Below are 19,882 nucleotides of genomic sequence, written 5' to 3'. Positions count from 1 at the left end.
TTTGAGTCCTGGGGAGCATTTTGGATATTAGATGTGGAACTCGGGGTAAGAATGAAATAGTAACAGGTAGTGAGACAATCAGGGAAACCTGGTGACCAACCACACCCACAAGTGGGGTCGATCTGAACACCAGGTGATAGGGTAGTACTTTCCTGTTGGAAAAATTTGACCTTTTTGTTAAAAAGCAACACTATACGTAGCTTCTTATATCAGAGGTGGCTTAGGAGTGTCACTTTTATTCTCCGCAAATCTATAAAAGAGCAACATGAACCCCACGGTCTGGAATGGATAGGATGGAATTAAGTAAAAAAATAAAATTGGAATCTTACCCATTAGCAACTTTACTACTAATGGAAGGGGAAAGGAGGGGTCCATAAAATCAAGATAAGTCATATCCTACAGATAAGCTCCTAGCTGGCCACACAACTCTAAGCAGGTCACTAAGATAATCTGGCCTTTGGTTTACCCACAAAAATGGGAATGCTGCACTTGACTTGCGGCTTGTGCTAGATTATATTCTGTCAATTGGCTAAGGCTAGGATTATACGAAGATCAATTAAAGAGGTGTTGAGAGTGTTTTATAAACCATGAAGCGCTATGTGAAACAAGACTTGTTTTAAAAAAACAAACACAGACAAAATAGTTCTAGGGCGCTCTTCTTACATGTGACTGTGTCATAGTTCTAAAGGGAAGATAGACTATTAAATTGGGTCATGATATAACACTGAGTGACCTATGATAATACTCAGAGATCTCATTTATAGACACCTTCTGGATACCATGCACTGAGCCAAGTGTTTTCGATACACTGCCTCTAATACCAAGAATGACCTTGCAGGAAAAGCATTTTCAGATGAAGACATGGAGACTCAGGTTGAACAACTGGCTGAGATCACACGACTTGTAAGTGACAAAGCCAGGGTGCAGACTTTTACATGTCCGGCTGCAAACCTCATGTTCATTCTGCTCTATTGAGCCATATCAACTAGGAAGTCCGATGGCTCCTTCATTACGCATATTAGACTTTCAATGCAATCACAATTGTTTTTTAGGGGCTGGAACCGTGGCCGAGTGGTTAAGTTCACGCACTCTGCTGCAGGCAGCCCAGTGTTTCGTTGGCTCGAATCCTGGGCACGGACATGCCACTGCTCATCAAACCAGGCTGAGGCAGCGTCCCACATGCCACAACTAGAAGGACCCACAACGAAGAATATACAACTATGTACTGTAGGGCTTTGGGGAGAAAAAGGAAAAAAAATAAAATCTTAAACAAATTGTTTTTTAAAATTCTGTCCTTCTGTTCATTTAAATACCTTTCCTCTTATCAAAACAGCTGTGCCAATGTTTGAGGCAGGAGAAAAACCCACATATATATATCTGGTCCGCATACATATGACCCATGGATATACATTGTCTTTATAGGGAAGCACGTGGCACAAATCTTACATCAATATGATATAATCTGTAGCCATAAACCATGAAAATCATTAAGATGTTTTAAAAACATAGGAAAATGCTTGAGAAATAAAGTGAGATAACGAAAAAGAAAAAATACCAAGAGGTATGTGCACTGAAATGACCACAGTGATTTAGAAAGCATTTTCATAGACTAGAAAGGACTCTGCAAACAGGGCCTTCTTATCGACTTAGAGCGGATGAACAAACTGAGATCCACAGGCCAGGTCTGACGTGCTGCCTGTTTCGTAGAGCGTGTGAATGCAGCCACGCGCCTTCCTTTACGTATACTCTGTCACTGCCTTCATGCTACAAAGTTTAGAGCATGAGGCCTCTTAGCCCCTAAAGCCTAAAAATCTTTACTATCTGTGCTTTCCAGAAAACGTGTGCTGACCCCAGACTTAGAGGGCTGCAATTATAAACATGTCCCCTTGCCCATTGCTCAGTATTAGTCCTGTGGGAACAGTAGATAAAGAGTAGAAATCAGTACCGTTAGAAATCACCTCCCACTAACACATTTAGATTTGGCTTTCTTGAATCCAGCCGAGATTCACCCGTCAGGTGTGTATTCCCAGTTTTACTGAGATGAGAACCTCCATGGGTTGTGTTCAGAGGCCTCGAGCACTGCCTTGCAGCTCTGTGGGTTTCTGCTGCAGACTCAGGAATGGCCACTTTATATCACTGTCAGTGAAACTCATATAATAAAGTGCAGGCACTGCTAACTCAAAAGTCTATAGGAGCTAGACACATCATGCAAATGAGGAAAGTGGGCTGCTTGTAAGACAACAGGCAGTGACAGACACAGAGGCGAATGGGAAAAAATGCCCATCCCATCCGTCTAATGACGGAGGCTGCTGCCCACCCCCGGCTGGTCACTGCTCGGTGGGAATGAAGAGCCAGAGTGGCCAGATCTTTTAATGTTTCTAAGGAAGCTGAAAATCCAGATATTAGGCGACATAAAATCTCCCCATATTCAAAAGTTGGCAACTATTTTTTTAAATCACCACATGGAACAATAGAAATTTGCCAGACCAGTTTGGTCCGTAGGCTGAAAAGTTGTCCAAGTCTGCTAAAATTAAATTCACAAATGTGTGAGTTCGCAACGGTCTCAGACGTATACCTGACAGACATAGATTTGAATACCTGATGGATATTCACGTCCTTACACAAGGTCTACTTCAAAGTATTAAAGCTCCAGACACTCAGATAAATATTAACAACTACGTTTAATGAGTGCTTGTCACATGCTGGGCACTGTTGTAAGAGCTTTACATATGTGAACACATCTATTCCTTTATGAGGCAAGAGCCATCTTCACCAACACCATTGTACAGACATGTAAACTGATGCATAGACAGGTTAAGTAATTCACCAAAGATAACAAAACCCGTAAGTGTAGAGATAGGGTGTGAACCCAGGCAACGTGGGTCCAGACTTTGTGTTCTTAGTGGAAACTCTCCACATTTAATGTGGACATGGATCATTTGAAGATCTAGTTAAGGGCAGATTCCGCTTCCTGGGAGCCCCTTAGAAATGCAATTCATCAGGTCCCACCCCAGACCTGAAGTTTTGGGGTGGGGCACAGCAATCTGTTTGCCACGCCCTCCAGATGGTTCTGATGCAAGCTGGAGTGCTTAGAAATGCAAAGCCTCAGTCATAGGGCTCCCACAGCCCCACCCTTTCAGATGAGCCCAGCTTGCCTGTGGAAGTAACCCGTGTCAGATCTCCCTCTCTTAGGACCTTGACTCTAGCCTGGGTAGTGCAGACACAGCAGAGAGTGCCAATGGCTCTTAGTATCTATAATTCCTGACGCCTCATGAAGAGCAGCACTTCCTTAAATAGAAGCAGGGGCTGTGGCCTTAGAATGTCTCTGTTTTGCACATTTACCCTCCACTCAGGCCAAGATCAAGCGAGAGGAAGTTATCCTGGTTTGACTCAAGTCACCTGTTTGTTTCCACTACCACCTGTCAAAGGTGACTGCCACCGTGTGCTCTGGGCTTGACACCCCCTCTCAGAAGCCCCCATGCCCTGGCTTCAGATGTCCATAGCCTTTGGAAGGGAAGATTGGTGGGAGCTGGGTGTAATTGGAGGCGGGGTGTCGGGGGACCACAGAAACCACACAGCTGTTATCTGGAGCACCAGAAGTGTTTTGACAGTTTTCAAGATGGACATTAAATCACTTGCTGGAGAGAAAGTGAAGTGGGTGTCAGTCAGACTGGGAATGGCGGGGGGAGGGTGCAGCTGGCAAGTAGCAATTGCAGTGACTGTGTGATGGGAGTCAGAATGAGATTCATAAATCTTGATTATTCTCTGTCTCAGCTGATTTGAACCAAACGCCTTGGACAGAGATAGAGTTCACATCTCACTGAAAACTGCAAAAAAAACCTGATTAAATGTACAAACTGATATAAATAACCCTCAATCCATGTTAATGTTCAAACTGTCACCACTGAGGAAAAGATTTTGCAGATCCAGGATCTGTTTTGATAAGAAATGGCATACTGGATCCCCAGGAACCAGAGGGATCCACCTCCCTCCTTGTGTGTTTTCACTCTGGTCCCAGGAACATTATCGCTCTGGTGCCTGAATGCTAGCTGCTCTTATAATGAAGGCAATTAGTACAGCCAGCCCTCCTGATTCTGGATGCCCTCCTGGTAAAATCAGGCACTCTATAGAAAATGGAAATGGAAAGTCACTACTACAAAGCAATAATAAAGCAAACCATTCAATTACGGATGAAAAAACGGCACTTGCTTTAATAATATTTATGCTTAAGAGCATTAAAGTACCAGCATATTACCATTTTTGCATACATAATGAATGAACTTAGAGACCAGAAGGATTAGGATATAAAAATGATGGTGCCCTATGATAGGATAGATGATGGCGTCCTTCCTCACACACCAACACCGTGCCTCGGGATCTGGGGATGGAGGGATGTGTGAAGACCACAGGACCCCTGGACATTCCTATCACTGTTTAGAAGTCAGGCTTGATTTATGCAAATTGATTTTATACCCTGCAACTTTGCTGTAGTTGTTGATTACTTCTAACAGTTTTCCAGTGGATTCTTTGGGGTTTTCTATATATAAAATCATGTCGTCTGCAAACAGTGAGAGTTTCACTTCTTCCCTCCCTATTTGGATTCCTTTTATTCCTTTTTCTTGCCTGATTGCTCTGGCCAGGACCTCTAGTACTATATTGAATAAGAGTGGTGATAGAGGGCATCCTTGTCTCGTTCCTCTTTTCAGGGGGATGGGGTTCAGTTTTTGCCCATTGAGTATGATGTTGGCTGTGGGTTTGTCATATATGGCCTTTATTATGTTGAGGTAGTTTCCTTCTATGCCCATTTTGTTCAGTTTTTATCATAAATGGCTGTTGGATCTTGTCAAATGCCTTCTCTACATCTATTGAGATGATCATGTGGTTTTTATTCCTCAGTTTGTTGACGTGGTATATCACATTGATTGATTTGCGGATGTTGAACCATCCCTGTGTCCCTGGTATGAATCCCACCTGATCATGACGTATGATTCTTTTGATGAATTGCTGAATGCTGGTTGCCAAAATTTTGTTTAGAATTTTTGCATCTATGTTCATCAGTGATATTTGGACTGTAGTTCTCTTTTTTCGTGGTGACCTTGTCAGGTTTTGGTATCAGTGTGATGTTGGCCTCATCGAATGTGTTAGGAAGTGTTCCATCTTCCCTAATTTTTTGGAATAGCTTGAAAAGGATAGGTATTAAATCCTCTCTGAAAGTTTGGTCGAATTCCCCAGGAAAGCCATCTGGTCCTGGGGTTTTATTCTTTGGGAGGTTTTGGATTGCTGTTTCAATCTTTTTCCTTGTGATTGATCTGTTCAAACTGTCTGCCTCTTCTTGAGTGAGCTTTGGGAGATTGTAGGAGTCCAAGAATTTATCCATTTCCTCTAGGTTATCCATTCTGTTGGCATATAGTTTTTTTGTAGCATTCTCTTATAATCTGTTGTATTTCTGCAGAGTCTGTTGTTATTTCTCCTCGCTCATTTCTGATTTTGTTTATTTGAGCTTTCTCCCTTTTTTTCTTTGTAAGTCTGGCTAGTGGTTTGTCAATTTTATTTATCTTCTCAAAAGACCAGCTCTTTGTCTCATTGATCCTTTCTACTGCCTTTTTCGTTTCAGTAGTATTTATTTCTGCTCCGATTTTTATTATTTCTCTCCTTTTGCTGACTTTGGGCTTCATTTGTTCTTTTTTCTCTAGTTCAGTTAGGTGTGCTTTAAGGTTGCTTATTTGGGATTTTTCTTGTTTGTTAAGATGTGCCTGTATTGCGATGAATTTTCCTCTTAACACAGCTTTTGCTGTATCCCATATGAGTTGGTATGGCATGCTATCATTTTCATTTGTTTCCAGGTATTTTTTAATTTCTTCTTTAATTTCTTCAATGATCCATTGCTTGTTCAGTAGTGTGTTGTTTAGTCTCCACATCTTTGTGCCTTTCTCAGCTTTTTTCTTGTAATTAATTTCTAGCCTTATAGCACTATGATCTGAGAAGATGCTTGTTATTATTTCAATTTTTTTAAATTTGTAGAGGCTTGCCTTGTTTCCCAACATATGGTCTATCCTAGAGAACGTTCCATGTGCACTTGAGAAGAATGTGTATTCAGCTCTTTCAGGATGCAGTGATCTATATATGTCTATTAAGTCCAATTGTTTTAGTTTTTCATTCAGCTCCACTATTTCCCTGTTGATTTTCTGTCTGGATGATCTGTCCATTGATGTGAGTGGGGTGTTGAGGTCTCCTACTATTATTGTGTTGTTTTTAACATCTTCCTTTAGGTCTGTTAATAGTTGCTTTATGAATCTTGGTGCTCCTGTGTTGGGCGCAAAGATATTTATAAGCATTATTTCTTCTTGATGAAGTGTCCCTTTGATCATTCTATATTGTCCCTCTATGTCTCTCTTTACCTGTCTTATTTTGAAATCCACTTGGTCTGATACGAGAATTGCAACACCTGCCTTTTTTTCCTTGCTATTTGCTTGAAGTATTGTCCTCCACCCCTTCACCCTGAGTCTGTGTTTGTGCTTGGGGCTCAGGTGTGTTTCCTGGAGGCAACAAATTGTTGGATCATGTTCTTTAATCCATTTTGCCACTCTGTGTCTTTTTATTGGAGAGTTCAATCCGTTCACATTGAGAGTGATTACTGATGCATGTGGACTTAATGCTGTTAATCTGTCACTCATTATCTTGTTTTCCTGTGTTTCTTTTCCTGTTTGCTTTAGACTACCCATTTAATACTGCAATTTCTTATGCTGGGTTTCTTACATTTTTCCTTATGTATGATTTGCGACTCTGTTCCGTACTTTATTTTAGTGTCTACCTTGAAGTTTGTATTTAGAATCTCGTGTATAATATAGTCTATTCTCTGGTGGTCTCTTACCTACTTGACCAATACTGATTTAGACCCTTTGCTCTTCCCCTCCTAAATAATTATTTTCATTTTTTATTCCAACTCGTCTTACTAATTTGTAGTTCGAGTGCTAAGATCATCTTTGCTTTGGTAGTTTCCTTACCTTTACCCTAATGCTATAATTGAATATTTGCTATCTTGTTCTGGTTCTATCCATCGGTCTCCCTAGTCTGTGGATTGTGTCCCCTTTCTCCCTTTTTTCTTTTTTCAGGTATGAGAGCCTTCTTGAGGATTTCTTGTAATGGAGGGCTTTTACTTACAAATTCCCTTAACTTTTGTTTGTCTGGAAAAGATTTAATTTCTCCCTCATATCTGAAGGAAATTCTTGCTGGATAGAGTATTCTTGGCTGAAGATTTTTATCCTTTAAAGCTTTGAATCTGTCACTCCATTCTCTCCTAGCTTGTAGGTTTTCTGTAGAGAAATCCACTGACAGTCTGATAGGGGTTCCTTTATAGGTTATTCTCTTTTTTTCCTTTACTTCCCTGAGTATTCTCTACTTATCTTTCCTATCTGCCAACTTTACTACTATGTGCCTTGCAGTAGGTCTTTTTACATTGACAAATCTAGGAGAGCTAAAACCCTCCTCTACACACATTTCTCCGTTGATCCCTAGACTTGGGAAGTTCTCTTCAATAATTTCGTTAAGCACACGTTCTGCTCCATTTTCCTTTTCCATACTCTCGGGAATTCCTATGATCCTTATGTTCTTACTCCTCATTGAATCCATTATCTCTCGGAGATTTTCCTCATTTTTTTTAATTCTTAGTTCTCTTTCTTCCTCTGTCTGGCGCCATTCAGACTATCTTCGATTATGCTAATTTTCTCCTCTATATTGTCTACACGGGCATTCAGGGAATCCGTATTCTGTTTTATCTGGTCCATTGTGTTTTTCATCTCAAGTAATTCTGTTTGATTCTTCTTTGTGACTTCAATCTCTTTTGTAAAGTAACTCAAGAACTCGGCTTGTTTCTCTATCTTTCTCTCTACCTCATTGAGTTTTTTGATTATAGCTGCTCTGAATTCATTATCATTTAGTTTACCTAATTCCAAGTCCTCAGGACTTAATTCTGTGTTTTTATTGTTTTCCTTCTGGTCTGGGGCTTTTATAAATTGCTGGATGGTAGAGGAGCGGTTTTTTCTCATGGTGGTAGAATTCAGTTGCAGTTACAGCCTGTCACCACTAGATGGGGGTCGAGAGCGGCATGTTAGCTCTCTGCCTTGGGGCAAGATGGCTGCGCCCACTGGCTTCGCTGGGGGGGAGGGGCTGTTACTCACATGCACTGGTCTGGGTTCAGATCAGTTCTGTTCTCTGGTCTCCCAAGGCCCTTCATTTGTGGGGTCCCAGCGGACGGAAGCGTTCCCCCCGTCAGCGGGTCTCCACTGAATCACTGGCAGGAGTCCTGGATGATCCCCCGGTCGTGTGGCCCCTCCCCCGCTCCTTCCCGACCTGCGCTGCAGCGACCGCAGACTCTAGGGGAGGGAGCGATGTTCTCTCTACCGTTCCAGCGCCTCCGAAGGTGTAAGCAAGGTTTATGATCTCCACCTTCTTGGTACTGTAGGTCTCTAACAAGCTGGCATTATGTTTATTCTCTGAAATTCAGTTCTTTCAATCTTTTGTTGTATATTGCAGGGGAGAGAATCCCAGGTCAGCTCACCCCGCCATTTTGCTCCTATGCTCGAGTAGAAGCCAGGCTTGAGAGGCAAGATGGAGGGGAGATCAGATGAGAAAGAAAAGTTGAGTAGCTGGCAGCTTCCACTTGCAGGATAAGAATATGATGTTTGCCACCCTTTGTTAGACGGCTGGAAGAATCGTTAGCACCAAGATGTGGAAATTAAAGATAGTGTGGAGCAGGGGTTGCAAAGTCACATGACTACGGGAGACAGGTGGCACCACAAAGGGAATGGAGATGGGGTGACTGTGTTGAAAGTAAACACCTGCTTGCTATTTGGCTCCTGTCAGTTTTTTGCCACGAGGAAGCATGGGCCCAGCATTGCCAGATCTTCTGATTTTCAAGAGAAAGTCGAAAACTTGATGTATGTCTAAATTTCCCAATTTTCCAAACACTATGTGAGCCAAATACAATGTTTTTGAGGACCAGATATGGCTCCTGGGGCACTAGTTACGGTCTTTGGTGTAGTTTCTAATACTTAAAAGCAGAGGTCAGGATATTGTGTCCTTTCCTGACCTTGTCAACAGCTGGCTGTATTACCCTTCCCTCTCTAGGACTCAGTTTCCTCATTTGTAAAATAGAGTCTTTTAGGCTGTAAGCACTTTGAGGGCAATTATTATGTCTCTTTTGCTCACCAGGATCCCTCCAGAGCACAGCAACATGCTGGGAGCATAGCTAGTGCACAGGAGATGTTTGTTGAATGACTGAATAAATGAAAGAATGAGTGAGGGTCCTAACATCCAGTCTTCTGGTTCCTTACTGTCAGTTCTGACCAGTCTTCTCTCTGCAACTCCTCGTCCTGTTGACCAAGACATAAACCCTGGTCCCCAACTCTGCTGCTTGCTCAATTATATTTCCCTTTATCCACTTTCACTCATTTAGTCATTCATCTATGAAATCTTAACGTAGTCCCACTCTCCTAGGTTAGGTCCCGTGCTGGGCACTGGGCATAGAGACAACGACCTTAGCTCTGCTCTCAAGCAGCACCCAAACTAGAGAGGTCAAATAACAAGTGAGCCTGGAAGAAGAATGCCATGTGATCAACTCTCTAGTGGAGATGTGTGCAAGGAGCCATTTTGGCGTATCTTTTTGACTCAGCTGTCTAACTCACCCATAATCCTACCTTAGAAAACACATTCTAGAATCCTGGTGCTGCTCCCTGACTTCTGAAAATTCATGTCAGAAGTCCCTCTCTGCTCCCTCCTGACAGTCCTTCTCAGCATAATCCTGGCTGTCCCAATCTCCCTTGGGTACCATCCATGGAGTCTGCCTTTCGTTCCAAATTGTGTTATCTTCTCAAGGCTCTTGCCTCCCTCAGCCCTTCAGCATTAAATATCCTAAACCTATATCTTAGCCTTATTCATCAAGGGAGTTCCTTGAAGACTCTTTCCAACTTGAAGAACCCTAGTTCTGATTTCACATGAACTCCATGATTCTGCTGATGACTGATCCTGGAGACGTGCCCTCCTGACACAGGGGACTTCATTTAAACAGTAACTCCTCAACAGAAAGAGTCAGCTCCGGACAGCACTGCCATAAAGGGTGTCCATTTTTGCCAGAACTACATACCTCCTGTTCTATGACTATGATTATGCAAACAATTGCTGGAATCTCTTTATGCATTTATTTTTTATTTCTGACTACAAACTGACCAATTTTTTCCTAGCTCATTGCTTTCACAAAATATATTGTCACATGCAGCCAACACACACTCCTAGTATCTTATTTTCCAATTCTTTCTTAGAGCCATCAGTCAATCAGGTACATGGTCTGCCTCCCAAGTTATCACAAGGGACAGTGTGACCAAATGTTTGCTGCTGCCCACCAGGGAGAACCATGCCAGTGGCCTCTGACAGCAGTTTCCAGGCGCCTCATCTTCCAACTGCTAAGCTAACGCTGCATATTTTCAGTTGTTGTTATAAAATCACCCCACTCCTGGTACTAATTTCTGTGTTGCAAAGAGAGCTAGGCTATGTTGTAATAACAAACGAATCCTCAGGTGTCAACTGTCTAATGCAGACAATGCCTACTTCTTGCTCATGCCACGTGCCCAGTGTTGGCTGGCAGGAGCTGTGCTCTGCCCCCACCTCAGGGAGGCTCCACCAGAAAGTGCTTACGGTCCTCTCAGCACATGGCTTCTGGGTGGATGGTGGCTGAGTGACAGTGGGGAGATCACGCGGGCTACTCCCTGCCTCAGCCTGCCTCTGAGCCAGGACTAATGTCCCGGCCCTGTCTACCTGCAGGAAAACGGGACAGAGTCCCCTTGGATGCCCAAAGGGAGGACCAGATATGAGTGAGTACCACAAGTTTCTACCACATTTACTTAATATCGTCTTTCAATTGAATGACTTTTACATAAAAAGCTCTCATTTAAATTAGAACTTGTACATCTTGAGAGAAATTATATGTAAAAGGAAACTTAACATAACTGGTATCATTTGCCAAAAATAGATGGTAAGCACAAATATATCAGAAACAGAAACGAAGTACACTTTAAAATTTTACGTAGATATTGTCGATAAAGGGTCCAAGTCGAAAACCACTCTTTCTTTATAAAAAACAAGGAGGTAAGCTAACGATAGAGAGGTGTTAAAGGTACACCAGCCCCAAACTCAGACACTCTCCTTGGCAAAATCAGACAGAAAGAGAAGTAAAATGTGAGTAACATCCTAATTATCCTAATTATGTGACTCGGTGTTATTTAATGCCCTGTCCACGTAGCTTCTAGAATGATGTAGTATATACCAGCCGTACTCACACCTGTGAGCTACTCTGACCTAGAGCATGTCTAGGTGAACAGAATCAGATATTTGGGGCCTGGTCTGACCGCCACATTTGTACGCAGATTCCTATATCCTTACCTATAAGGACGGCCTCATCAGAGTTGCTGTGTTCGCAGGAGCAAGACAGTGTGTGAGAGGGCAAAATCAGTCTGTTCATATTTTGGTAACAGTCGCACCACCTCCCACCACAGTTGTGACAACCAAAAACATCTCTCCTACCTGACAATGTCCCTGGGTGGGATTCCAAGAACTCTTAGCTGAGAAATGTTGGTTTAACTTAAATCCAAAAAATTGGAGAGGCAACTTGAGGAGTAAGGAATTTGGCCTCTAGAGAGAGGTCTGACCTTTGTCCTCGCTCTTGGGAGAATTTCCTGAGTGACTGGAATGTCTCTGTTATTCATGAGGGGCCACACCCGAATAGTTTATGCTAATGAAGTTCCTCAAAGGGGGCCCAGAGATAGTTTATAAACTGTTACCCAACTGCCTGAGAGGGGGCTGGCCCTGCCCGGACCACAAAGACCAACCCTGTGCTCAGAGGCTTTGAGCTTCCCAGCAGCAGCCTGACGTGGGTGGAGGGGAGGAGGGCTGGAGATGGAGCTCAACCACATGGGCAATCATTCAATCAGTCATGCCGAAGTCATGGAGCCTCAATGAAAACTCTGGACAACAAAGCTTGGAGGAACGTCCTGCCTTGGCAACACCACATGGAAAGGCCACACTTGATGTCCGGAGGATGAGGCATCTCTGAGGAGGACAGAAGCTCTGCATTTGGAACTGCCTGCCTGATTCTGCCTTAGACGCCTCTTCCTTTGGCTGGTTCTGATGTGTATCTTTTTGCTTTAATAAAGCACAATCATAAGTATAGCACTTTCCTGAGCTCTGAGAGTCATTCTAGTGAAATATTGCACCCGAGGGTAGTTGTGGGAACCCCAAAATTTGTAATCAGCTGGTCTGAAGTGAGAGTGGCCCTGAGGATCCCTGAACTTGTGGCTGGAGTCAGAAATCTTGGGCAGACTGGGCATCTAGAAGACTATATCCTTAACCTCCCATTAAGCTAACTCCAAGTACAGGTGTAATAGGGTCATCTATTTTTAACCATCAATTTTATTAATTTTGTCTTAAAAATCTTTTCTCTGGTGGCTCAGCATAGCTCCTTTGGGGGAAGGGCTGTGTTCAAGAGCTTTAGCTCACTGTAACAGCCAGGAGTAGTTTCCAACACATTAAGTCACATAGGTGTGGTGGAAATAGCCCGGACCTCGGAATCATGACTATAAATCCTAATTCTGTCCCTTTGCTTATATATAGTGGGCAAGTGACTTCACCTTTTTGAGACATGCTGTCCTCATGTGTAAAATGGTGATGACAGAATTTTCATTCGTCCATTCACTAAGTATTCAGGGAGTGCCCACCATGTGCCAGGCACTGAACTGGCCCCCAGGGTACAGCAGCGAACAACACGAGGTCCCTGCCCTCAGGGAGTTCACATTCCAGTAGGAGAGATGGACCACAAATGAACAACTTCAGATGATGAAAAGCGCCACCAACGAAATGAAGCAGGTAAGGAAGAGAAAGGGACAGTAGGAGTGGGTGTTCTTTTCAACAGAGCCCTTCGAGAACACCTGAGGAGAATCATTTGTGCAAAGGTCCTGAGGTAGGAACAAGTTTGGCATATTTGAAGTACAGAAAAACACAGTCATCAAGGATTAAAGAAAATTAAGCCTACAAAATTAATGAACTCAGTACCTGGCACTTAAATGAAAATTCAAGGATCTTTTAGGTATCTGCATAAATGTGTGTTGAATGTTACCAGAAAACACCCCAGGAATAATACTGATTGAATTCTATTGTGTGCTTCCCATAGATTTAATATCAACTAATGTATGTGATGCTCACAACAACCTCCTGAGGGAGATAACGTTCTCTTCACCATTTTGATAGAAGAGGAAACTGAGGCAAGTGTCTTAAGTGAATTGCCCAAATTCACACAGCTTTTAAGTGGTAAAACTAGGAATAGGAACTGGGTAGTTGGCTCTCGATGACCGTGCCCCCGACCACTCTGCTGTACTGCACGTTTTAACAATAGCTCCAATCTAAGATCTGGTCTCTTTGTTGCGACCTCTCCAAACACACTTGGGCTTTTACTGTGAATTTCTTATTTAATAAATTTATTTATTCAACAAGCATTGATCAAACACCTGCCAGGTTCCCGGCCCTCGAACAGGCACAGGGAATATAAAGAATGTGGCCCAGCCTCTATACCTCCTGGAGTGCAGGGGTAGAGACAAGGGAAAATTATAATGTACTATTTCAAGCCTCGAAATGCCATTTAACTGTCTCATGCTTTTCAGCTTGTCTTCCCAACTGGGACATGTCAGCCGAGGCTGTGATGTACAAAATTTATTGCTAGGGTACCTGGACATTTTCATAAACAATGGAAAAAATATTAGTGGCTTCTGAGAAACAAAAAGCTATGGTAGTGTAATTACAAATTTCAGGAAATCTTCAATAGCGCTTAGAAAAGATTCCTCTAACCAGGTTTTCTCAGCTGCCTGAATCTTGATTTTCTTCTCCCTGGAGCTTTCTTTATTAGATTTGGCTCATTGGATGAGGAAAAAACCTTCCATTCTTTTTAGTGTTCTTGCATATCATTTCTCCTCTCCCTGCTCCTCAAACTCATACACTTTGACAGGAAAATGCTGAGTCCTTTCCGCAGATGCCACGTGAGAGGAGGTAAGACGTGAATCTGTGTCTTCCTGTTTGACGGTAAAATGGGCTTGTCTGCAAGCCACTCTCTGCTGGCTTATCTGCTGAGACACAGCCCCTGTTGCCTTGGTTAATTAATCCTTGAGATTGACTTGGAACTTGTACATATCTCCTTCACAATCATTAAAAAGGCATTAACTGATTATTCAGGTCTAGAATCTACTCTGTTCTCCAACTTTACAGCCCTCTCAATCTCTTCCAGAAACTCCAAAGGCTCTTTGACCCTGGCCCGGCTTTCATTAATTTTGGTTTGAATAACACATGGGAAGGGAAGCCTGGAATCCATAGATTTCATATCCTCACTTCTGTAACTCAGATCTCAACCTCATATAGTCCTTGTAATTTTGCCTCCCTTTCTATTATAATCCCTCACATTGTCTCCATTCCAAACCCGTTTTCTGCATGCACACGCACACAAGCACACACACTCATGACCACACACATACCTGTTATCAGGCTGTTATTGGCAGTCCACCAGGCAAACCCAGCCTGAAGTCATGATTTATTGTACCTGCTCGTGTGTTTTAAACAGCTAAATTTCAATGTTTTCAGGCAACAGGTGGGCTCTCCAGTTTGCCATAGTCTCCACCCATCTTTATTCTCTGGTTTCACTTGTTGATCTTACCTGCCTGGCCCCTGGAGGAATTTGAGTTAGCAATCCATAGCTCTAGTCACATTGAACTACTTCCACTTTCCTAACCATGCCAAGCTGTGTCTTAGCTTTCTGCCACTGCACACGTACCTCCATACTTGGACTCTTTTTTCCTTCTCAAGCTGGTAATGATAGCTGTGAATGTGGTATGTGTGCTAACCGTTCTCACAACAGGGAGTGTTGTCACGTCCATTCTTACAGAAGAGAAACCCGGGTTTAGAGAGATTAAGAGAATTGTTTAATATCATGTAGCTGATCAATGGCAAATCCCAGACTAGGAATCAGCTATCAGCTCCAAAACATACTCTCTCTTCTAACAAGTTATCTAGTCATTCTGCCTTCTTCTTCAATACCCAGTTCAGACAATCTCTCCTCTGTGAAGGCTTCTTTCACTTCCCACAGGCAGAATCAGTCATTCCCTCTTGACTCTTCCCTCAGCACTATACATAATGTGTCTTTGTGAAGTCATCAGACTTTGTTGCATTTATTTGATTCCATGTAAATATCCCCCTAGACGAACACTTCTCAGACTTGACAGTGACAGACATCCAAGAATATATCCAGAGATTGCCAGGTTTCCTTGAACCTCAACTTAAAAGCCCTACCTTAACAAACAAAACTATATTTAAAAATTACACTTTCCACATTGTAAAGCCACTTAGACTATAAACACATTAAAAACTCCCACCCATACTAGTCTATAGACCTCTTGAAGGCAGGGACCACGCCTTACTCATCTTTGGCCTCATTGCTCACCTTGGGCCTGGCCCAGAATGCAGTTTCTGAAAATGTTAGTTGAAGGAATGGAAGAATGGATGCTAATGTGGGCTTCCTAAGAACAAGGGAGATGTGGCCCACGCTGCCAGGATAAATTAAGCTAAAATGAAAGGCTGACTTGGCAGAGTTGATTCCCCAAGGTCAGTGGCTGTAGTTCACACAGGTCTTATAGCCAAGATGGTTAAACTGGTTTTTACACAGGAGCATTGCACTTCCCACACCACTGAGGTTAGGCAAGAACATGTGACCTGCTTTAGCCCATACAATGTGAGTAGAAGTGAAATATGTCACTTCCGGGTGGAAGGCTATTTAAGAGCTGGTGCACATTTGGCCACACTGACCATGCAACAGTCCAGATGGCAGAGGCTGCCTCTGCCTACACATCTGAACAAGGATGACACGTGGCAGAGGCTGGAGCCTACTGCTCTGGACAAGAAGCGTGCCTGAAGGGGAAAGACCCCTTTGCTGTGTTAAGCCACTGGAATCTGGAGATTGCTACTCCAGGAAAACCTATTCTCTCATTCACTTGACAAATATTTATTGAGCACCTAATATGTTCTAGGCACTATGCTGGGAGCTAAGGATATAAAAGTGTGCAAAATCAGATATGGCCTTTGACCTGAGAGAAGTGCAAGTCTATTGGGGAAGACAAATACTTATTAAAGAGACTACAGCGTAACAATGACAGATGCTTTGAGAGGAGGAGCATGAGGCCATGAAACAAACTAACAGAATCAGGTGATCAGAAGACATTTCCCTGAGGAATTCACAATTGAGCAGAGAGCTGAAGGAAGGGAACAAGTAACTAGATAAAGGGTTTGGGGGAGAGGAGAGGCACACGTGAGACAGAGGGAACAGCATGTGCAAAGACTCCAGGACAAGACTCCACAGTTTAAGGAGCTGCGTAAAGGCCACTGAAGCACCAGCGAAACTAACTCAGAACGTCCCACTTTCTCTGACCACCAGCAGGACGGAAGCTGCCAAGTGAGACAGTACAGGAGAAATTACTCAGGACCTCAAGGTCCTAGGAGCTAATTCACAGACGCCAGCTGAGTCCGAATCCGTGCTGCATGTCCTGAATGCCTGACTTCCTGCTTGATTTGTGTGTGTGTGTGTGTGTGTGTGTGTGTGTGTGTGTAACGGGGGCACCGTATCTAACTGCCTTGGTCCCCAGACGTTTGTCCTTGAAGGGAAAGAGAGAAAAGTAGTATTGAAGCAGCTTCCCTTGATATTGCCTCATAAACCCCCATTTCCCCTCATAGTTCATAAAAACAAAGTGTGGCGGCCCTGATGGCCATTGTCAGCTGATGGATAGAGGCTCCAGTCGCCAGGGCCTGAAAAGATGCAAATGAAAAAGGGAGGAAATGGCCTAATCTTATGAGTCTGCGCACCTTTGGAACAGAAGCCCAGGGGCATTTGAAAAAATGAGACAGGGGAGCAACATTTATTAAGTTCTAGGGCTTTCAGATATGGTCCCTTTTAAGTCTCTAACTTCTCTAAATTGAATATGTTAACATTCCCATTTTGCAGATGCTCCTGAGGCTAAACCATACAACAGATAAGGAAACTGAGACACAGAGAAGTCTCAAAAGCGGTAATGGTCAAGCCAAGACCTAAGTTCAGTTCCATCTGATCCCAAATCCTCCTGGCGTGAAGGGATAAGCCTCTGACAGTGCAAAAGTTAAAGCAGGAGTTAGAAAAGCAAATGCCTCCAGGAGCCAGTGCAGGCAAATGAGAGAAGCAGCCTGGGAGAGACACAGCAGAGGGGGGCCTGGACAGCATGTGTCTTTTTGAAAAGGGACAGCTACTAACCACCTCCTGTTGGTAATTACCATGTGGCACTGAGGAAAGATCTCCTCATATTTCAGGAGAACCCCAAAATGCAGATAATTACGTGAAATCTCCAAACTATTAAAATTCTAGCATCTAATAGAAATACATACACACATACATACATGCCTACCTCTGCAGGGACCAAAGCTATATCTGAGCCTCATTTAACCCAGTGGTTCTCAATCCAGTGTGATGCTGGCTCCCAGGAGATAGTCGGCAATGTCTGGAGACACTTGTTTGTCAAAACTTGGGGCAGGAGTGCTACTCTCCTCTGCTGGAAGGAGGCCAGGGATGCTTCTAAACATCCCCCCCATGCACAGGATAACCCCCACCAAAGAATTATCCAGCCCCAAGCAGCAATAGTGCTGAATTTGAGAAATCCTGGTTTCGCATGTGGTCCCTCGAGCTCTGATGACTGGTTTAAAGTTTTCTTCACCCAGCTAAGTCTTCTCCAGCTCTTATTAACCCTCACAGCTGTCCTATGCCAGGGATGGCATGATACTTGCTTTTCATTTGGTTTGCCTTGTTCCAGACCTGGGCTAATTCTTGAGTTACACTTGCAAATCCAGCTTAACATTCAAGTGTATAAGAAACAGGAGCAATTCAACTCCAGTCAATAACGTAAACAAAGCCTGGTTTAGATAAAGCCCATTACCAGGCGTGAAGTGGCCCGGGGCACCTCTGCTACTGCTGATTAGCCTAAATGCTAAACACAAACCAATTAACACACTCTAAGGCTGCTTATCTCCTGTCACTTACTGTGGAAATAAAGCCCAAGGCTAAATACACATATTGATTTAGCCATTAAATCCAGCATCACTTAAAATAAAACTCATTATATTATTGAGTAAAAACAAAGTCACCTTAGTTTTCAGGATGGGGTATTATTAAGAAATTCCACTTTTACACTTTCCCATTGATTTCCCAAACTGGCCTGAGCACTTCCTTCTACCTGCCACCTTCTGGGTCTTAACCAGCACCAAGGCTAACTTAGAGAGTGGAGTTTTTGTATTCACCTTAAGAAGATCTTTGCTTTTAGCCCTAAAAATACACACTCATATGGGAACCCTTTTTCTTTAAAACGCTATTTCAGCATAGGCGGGGAAATTTTATGCTTGAAAGAAAAGACATTAAATGGGAAGATGAGCTCGGATATTAAGTAACAACAATAAATACAAAAACCACAGGCATTATAATAAAAATGGGTTAACTCTGAACATTAACCATAGGCACTGAGCTGATGCTTATGGACAAAAAAACAGAAATATCTTCCCAGTTCAGGTGGAAACCACTGACTGAAGAGTCTGAAAAAACGTAATCAGAAAATCACTTTGACCACGTAGTTTAATTTATTCTGTATAACATGCTATATGTCATATCCCACAGTGGGCATTTTACTATTTTGGCAGCCATCACATTTTACCAAAATATTTTAGTCCTTCGAATAGGAAACAAAGCCCCCGTGGATGCTCTGTTTTATTCACCTTCATATCCCACATGCTGGCCCAAGGTGTTGGCACCTAGAAACACTGTTGCATATGTAACGCAGAGACATTGGCCATGAAATGGATGATTCCAGAAGTGCCCACAGAAGGTAAGCATCTGCTTCTTGTGTTGAATTTCCCCACAGATCTGATTTAAGGGCTCTGTTACCTTTATTTATGATTAATAAGACTAGACACATGATCTTAACCATTGTACATCTCTCTACCAAATGCTGTCCTTACCACAGCATCTTTAAGGCTACTTCCCCCGAACCGGCCTGAGCTTCAGGCCCACAACAGGCTTCGTGAAAACCCCAACGGAACGTAGCCTCGAAAAGAGGGAGACCCGCACTCCTCAGAACGCCTCGAGACCAGTGTCCTTATCGACTTCGCGTCTGTCCTTCCAAGGAGCCAAGACCACGGGGGGCGCTTCAGCGCCCGACTCCCGGGCACCGCACGCCCAGGCTGGCCCCGTGCCCGGCACACACCGCCCGTTCCACGAACGCCTCAAGCGCACGAAGAGACCCCCTCGCTCCCCGCGCCGCACAGCTGTCCCGCGACCTGACGGGCACCTCTTGGCGCACAAGCCTATTCCTCAGGGACACGCTCGCCTCCCACCAGCCCCCAGGCCCACGCCCCCCAGGTACCTCTCTCAGATGGAATCCTCTTCGCAGGCGCCCTGGTCGTCCGTGTCCGGCGAGCAGGAAGAGCGGGAGCTGAAGGAGGGCCTCCTCAGGCTAGCGGCCGTGGCTGTGGAGGGCCCGGGCTGCTGTGCCCAGCGGGGACACGGAGCGGCGTCCACGGACGCCGGCGGAACGGACGAGCCCGGCCCGGGAGAGAGCAGCACAGCGCGGCCGGAGTCCGCCGGGCTCGGCTCTGGGCAGGCAGGCGCGGCTCGCCGACGCCTCCCACGCCTCCCAGGACGGCGGCCCAGCAGCCGCGCGCGCTCCTCTCCTCTCCTCGCGCGCGCGCGCGCGCGCGCCGCCGCCCAGACGCTGCCCGGCCGTTGCCGCGCCCC

General features: G+C 44.1%; 1 protein-coding gene across 12 annotated transcripts in view; it reads right to left on the bottom strand.

Annotated features, from left to right (window-relative positions):
* The window catches only part of LOC138918323 (heparan sulfate glucosamine 3-O-sulfotransferase 4-like), a 134,490-nt gene that overhangs the window by 110,272 nt on the left and 4,336 nt on the right, over positions 1-19,882 (bottom strand). For 5 of the 12 annotated variants that reach the window (XM_070239352.1, XM_070239353.1, XM_070239346.1 and 2 more), the window contains exon 1: positions 19,512-19,650. The exons of 2 other annotated variants lie outside the window; for them this stretch is intronic. The gene's annotated coding sequence lies outside the window, so the exon portion shown is untranslated. Of the gene's footprint in view, positions 1-19,511; positions 19,859-19,882 lie in introns of those variants that run through there. 5 more of the 12 variants (XM_070239360.1, XM_070239368.1, XM_070239369.1 and 2 more) reach the window with 3 other exon arrangements.

Source organism: Equus caballus, chromosome 17, assembly GCF_041296265.1.
Source record: "Equus caballus isolate H_3958 breed thoroughbred chromosome 17, TB-T2T, whole genome shotgun sequence".
Classification (NCBI taxonomy): Eukaryota; Metazoa; Chordata; class Mammalia; order Perissodactyla; family Equidae; genus Equus; species Equus caballus.
Note: the sequence above shows the minus strand (reverse complement) of the source record. Positions and strands in the feature narration are given on the sequence as shown.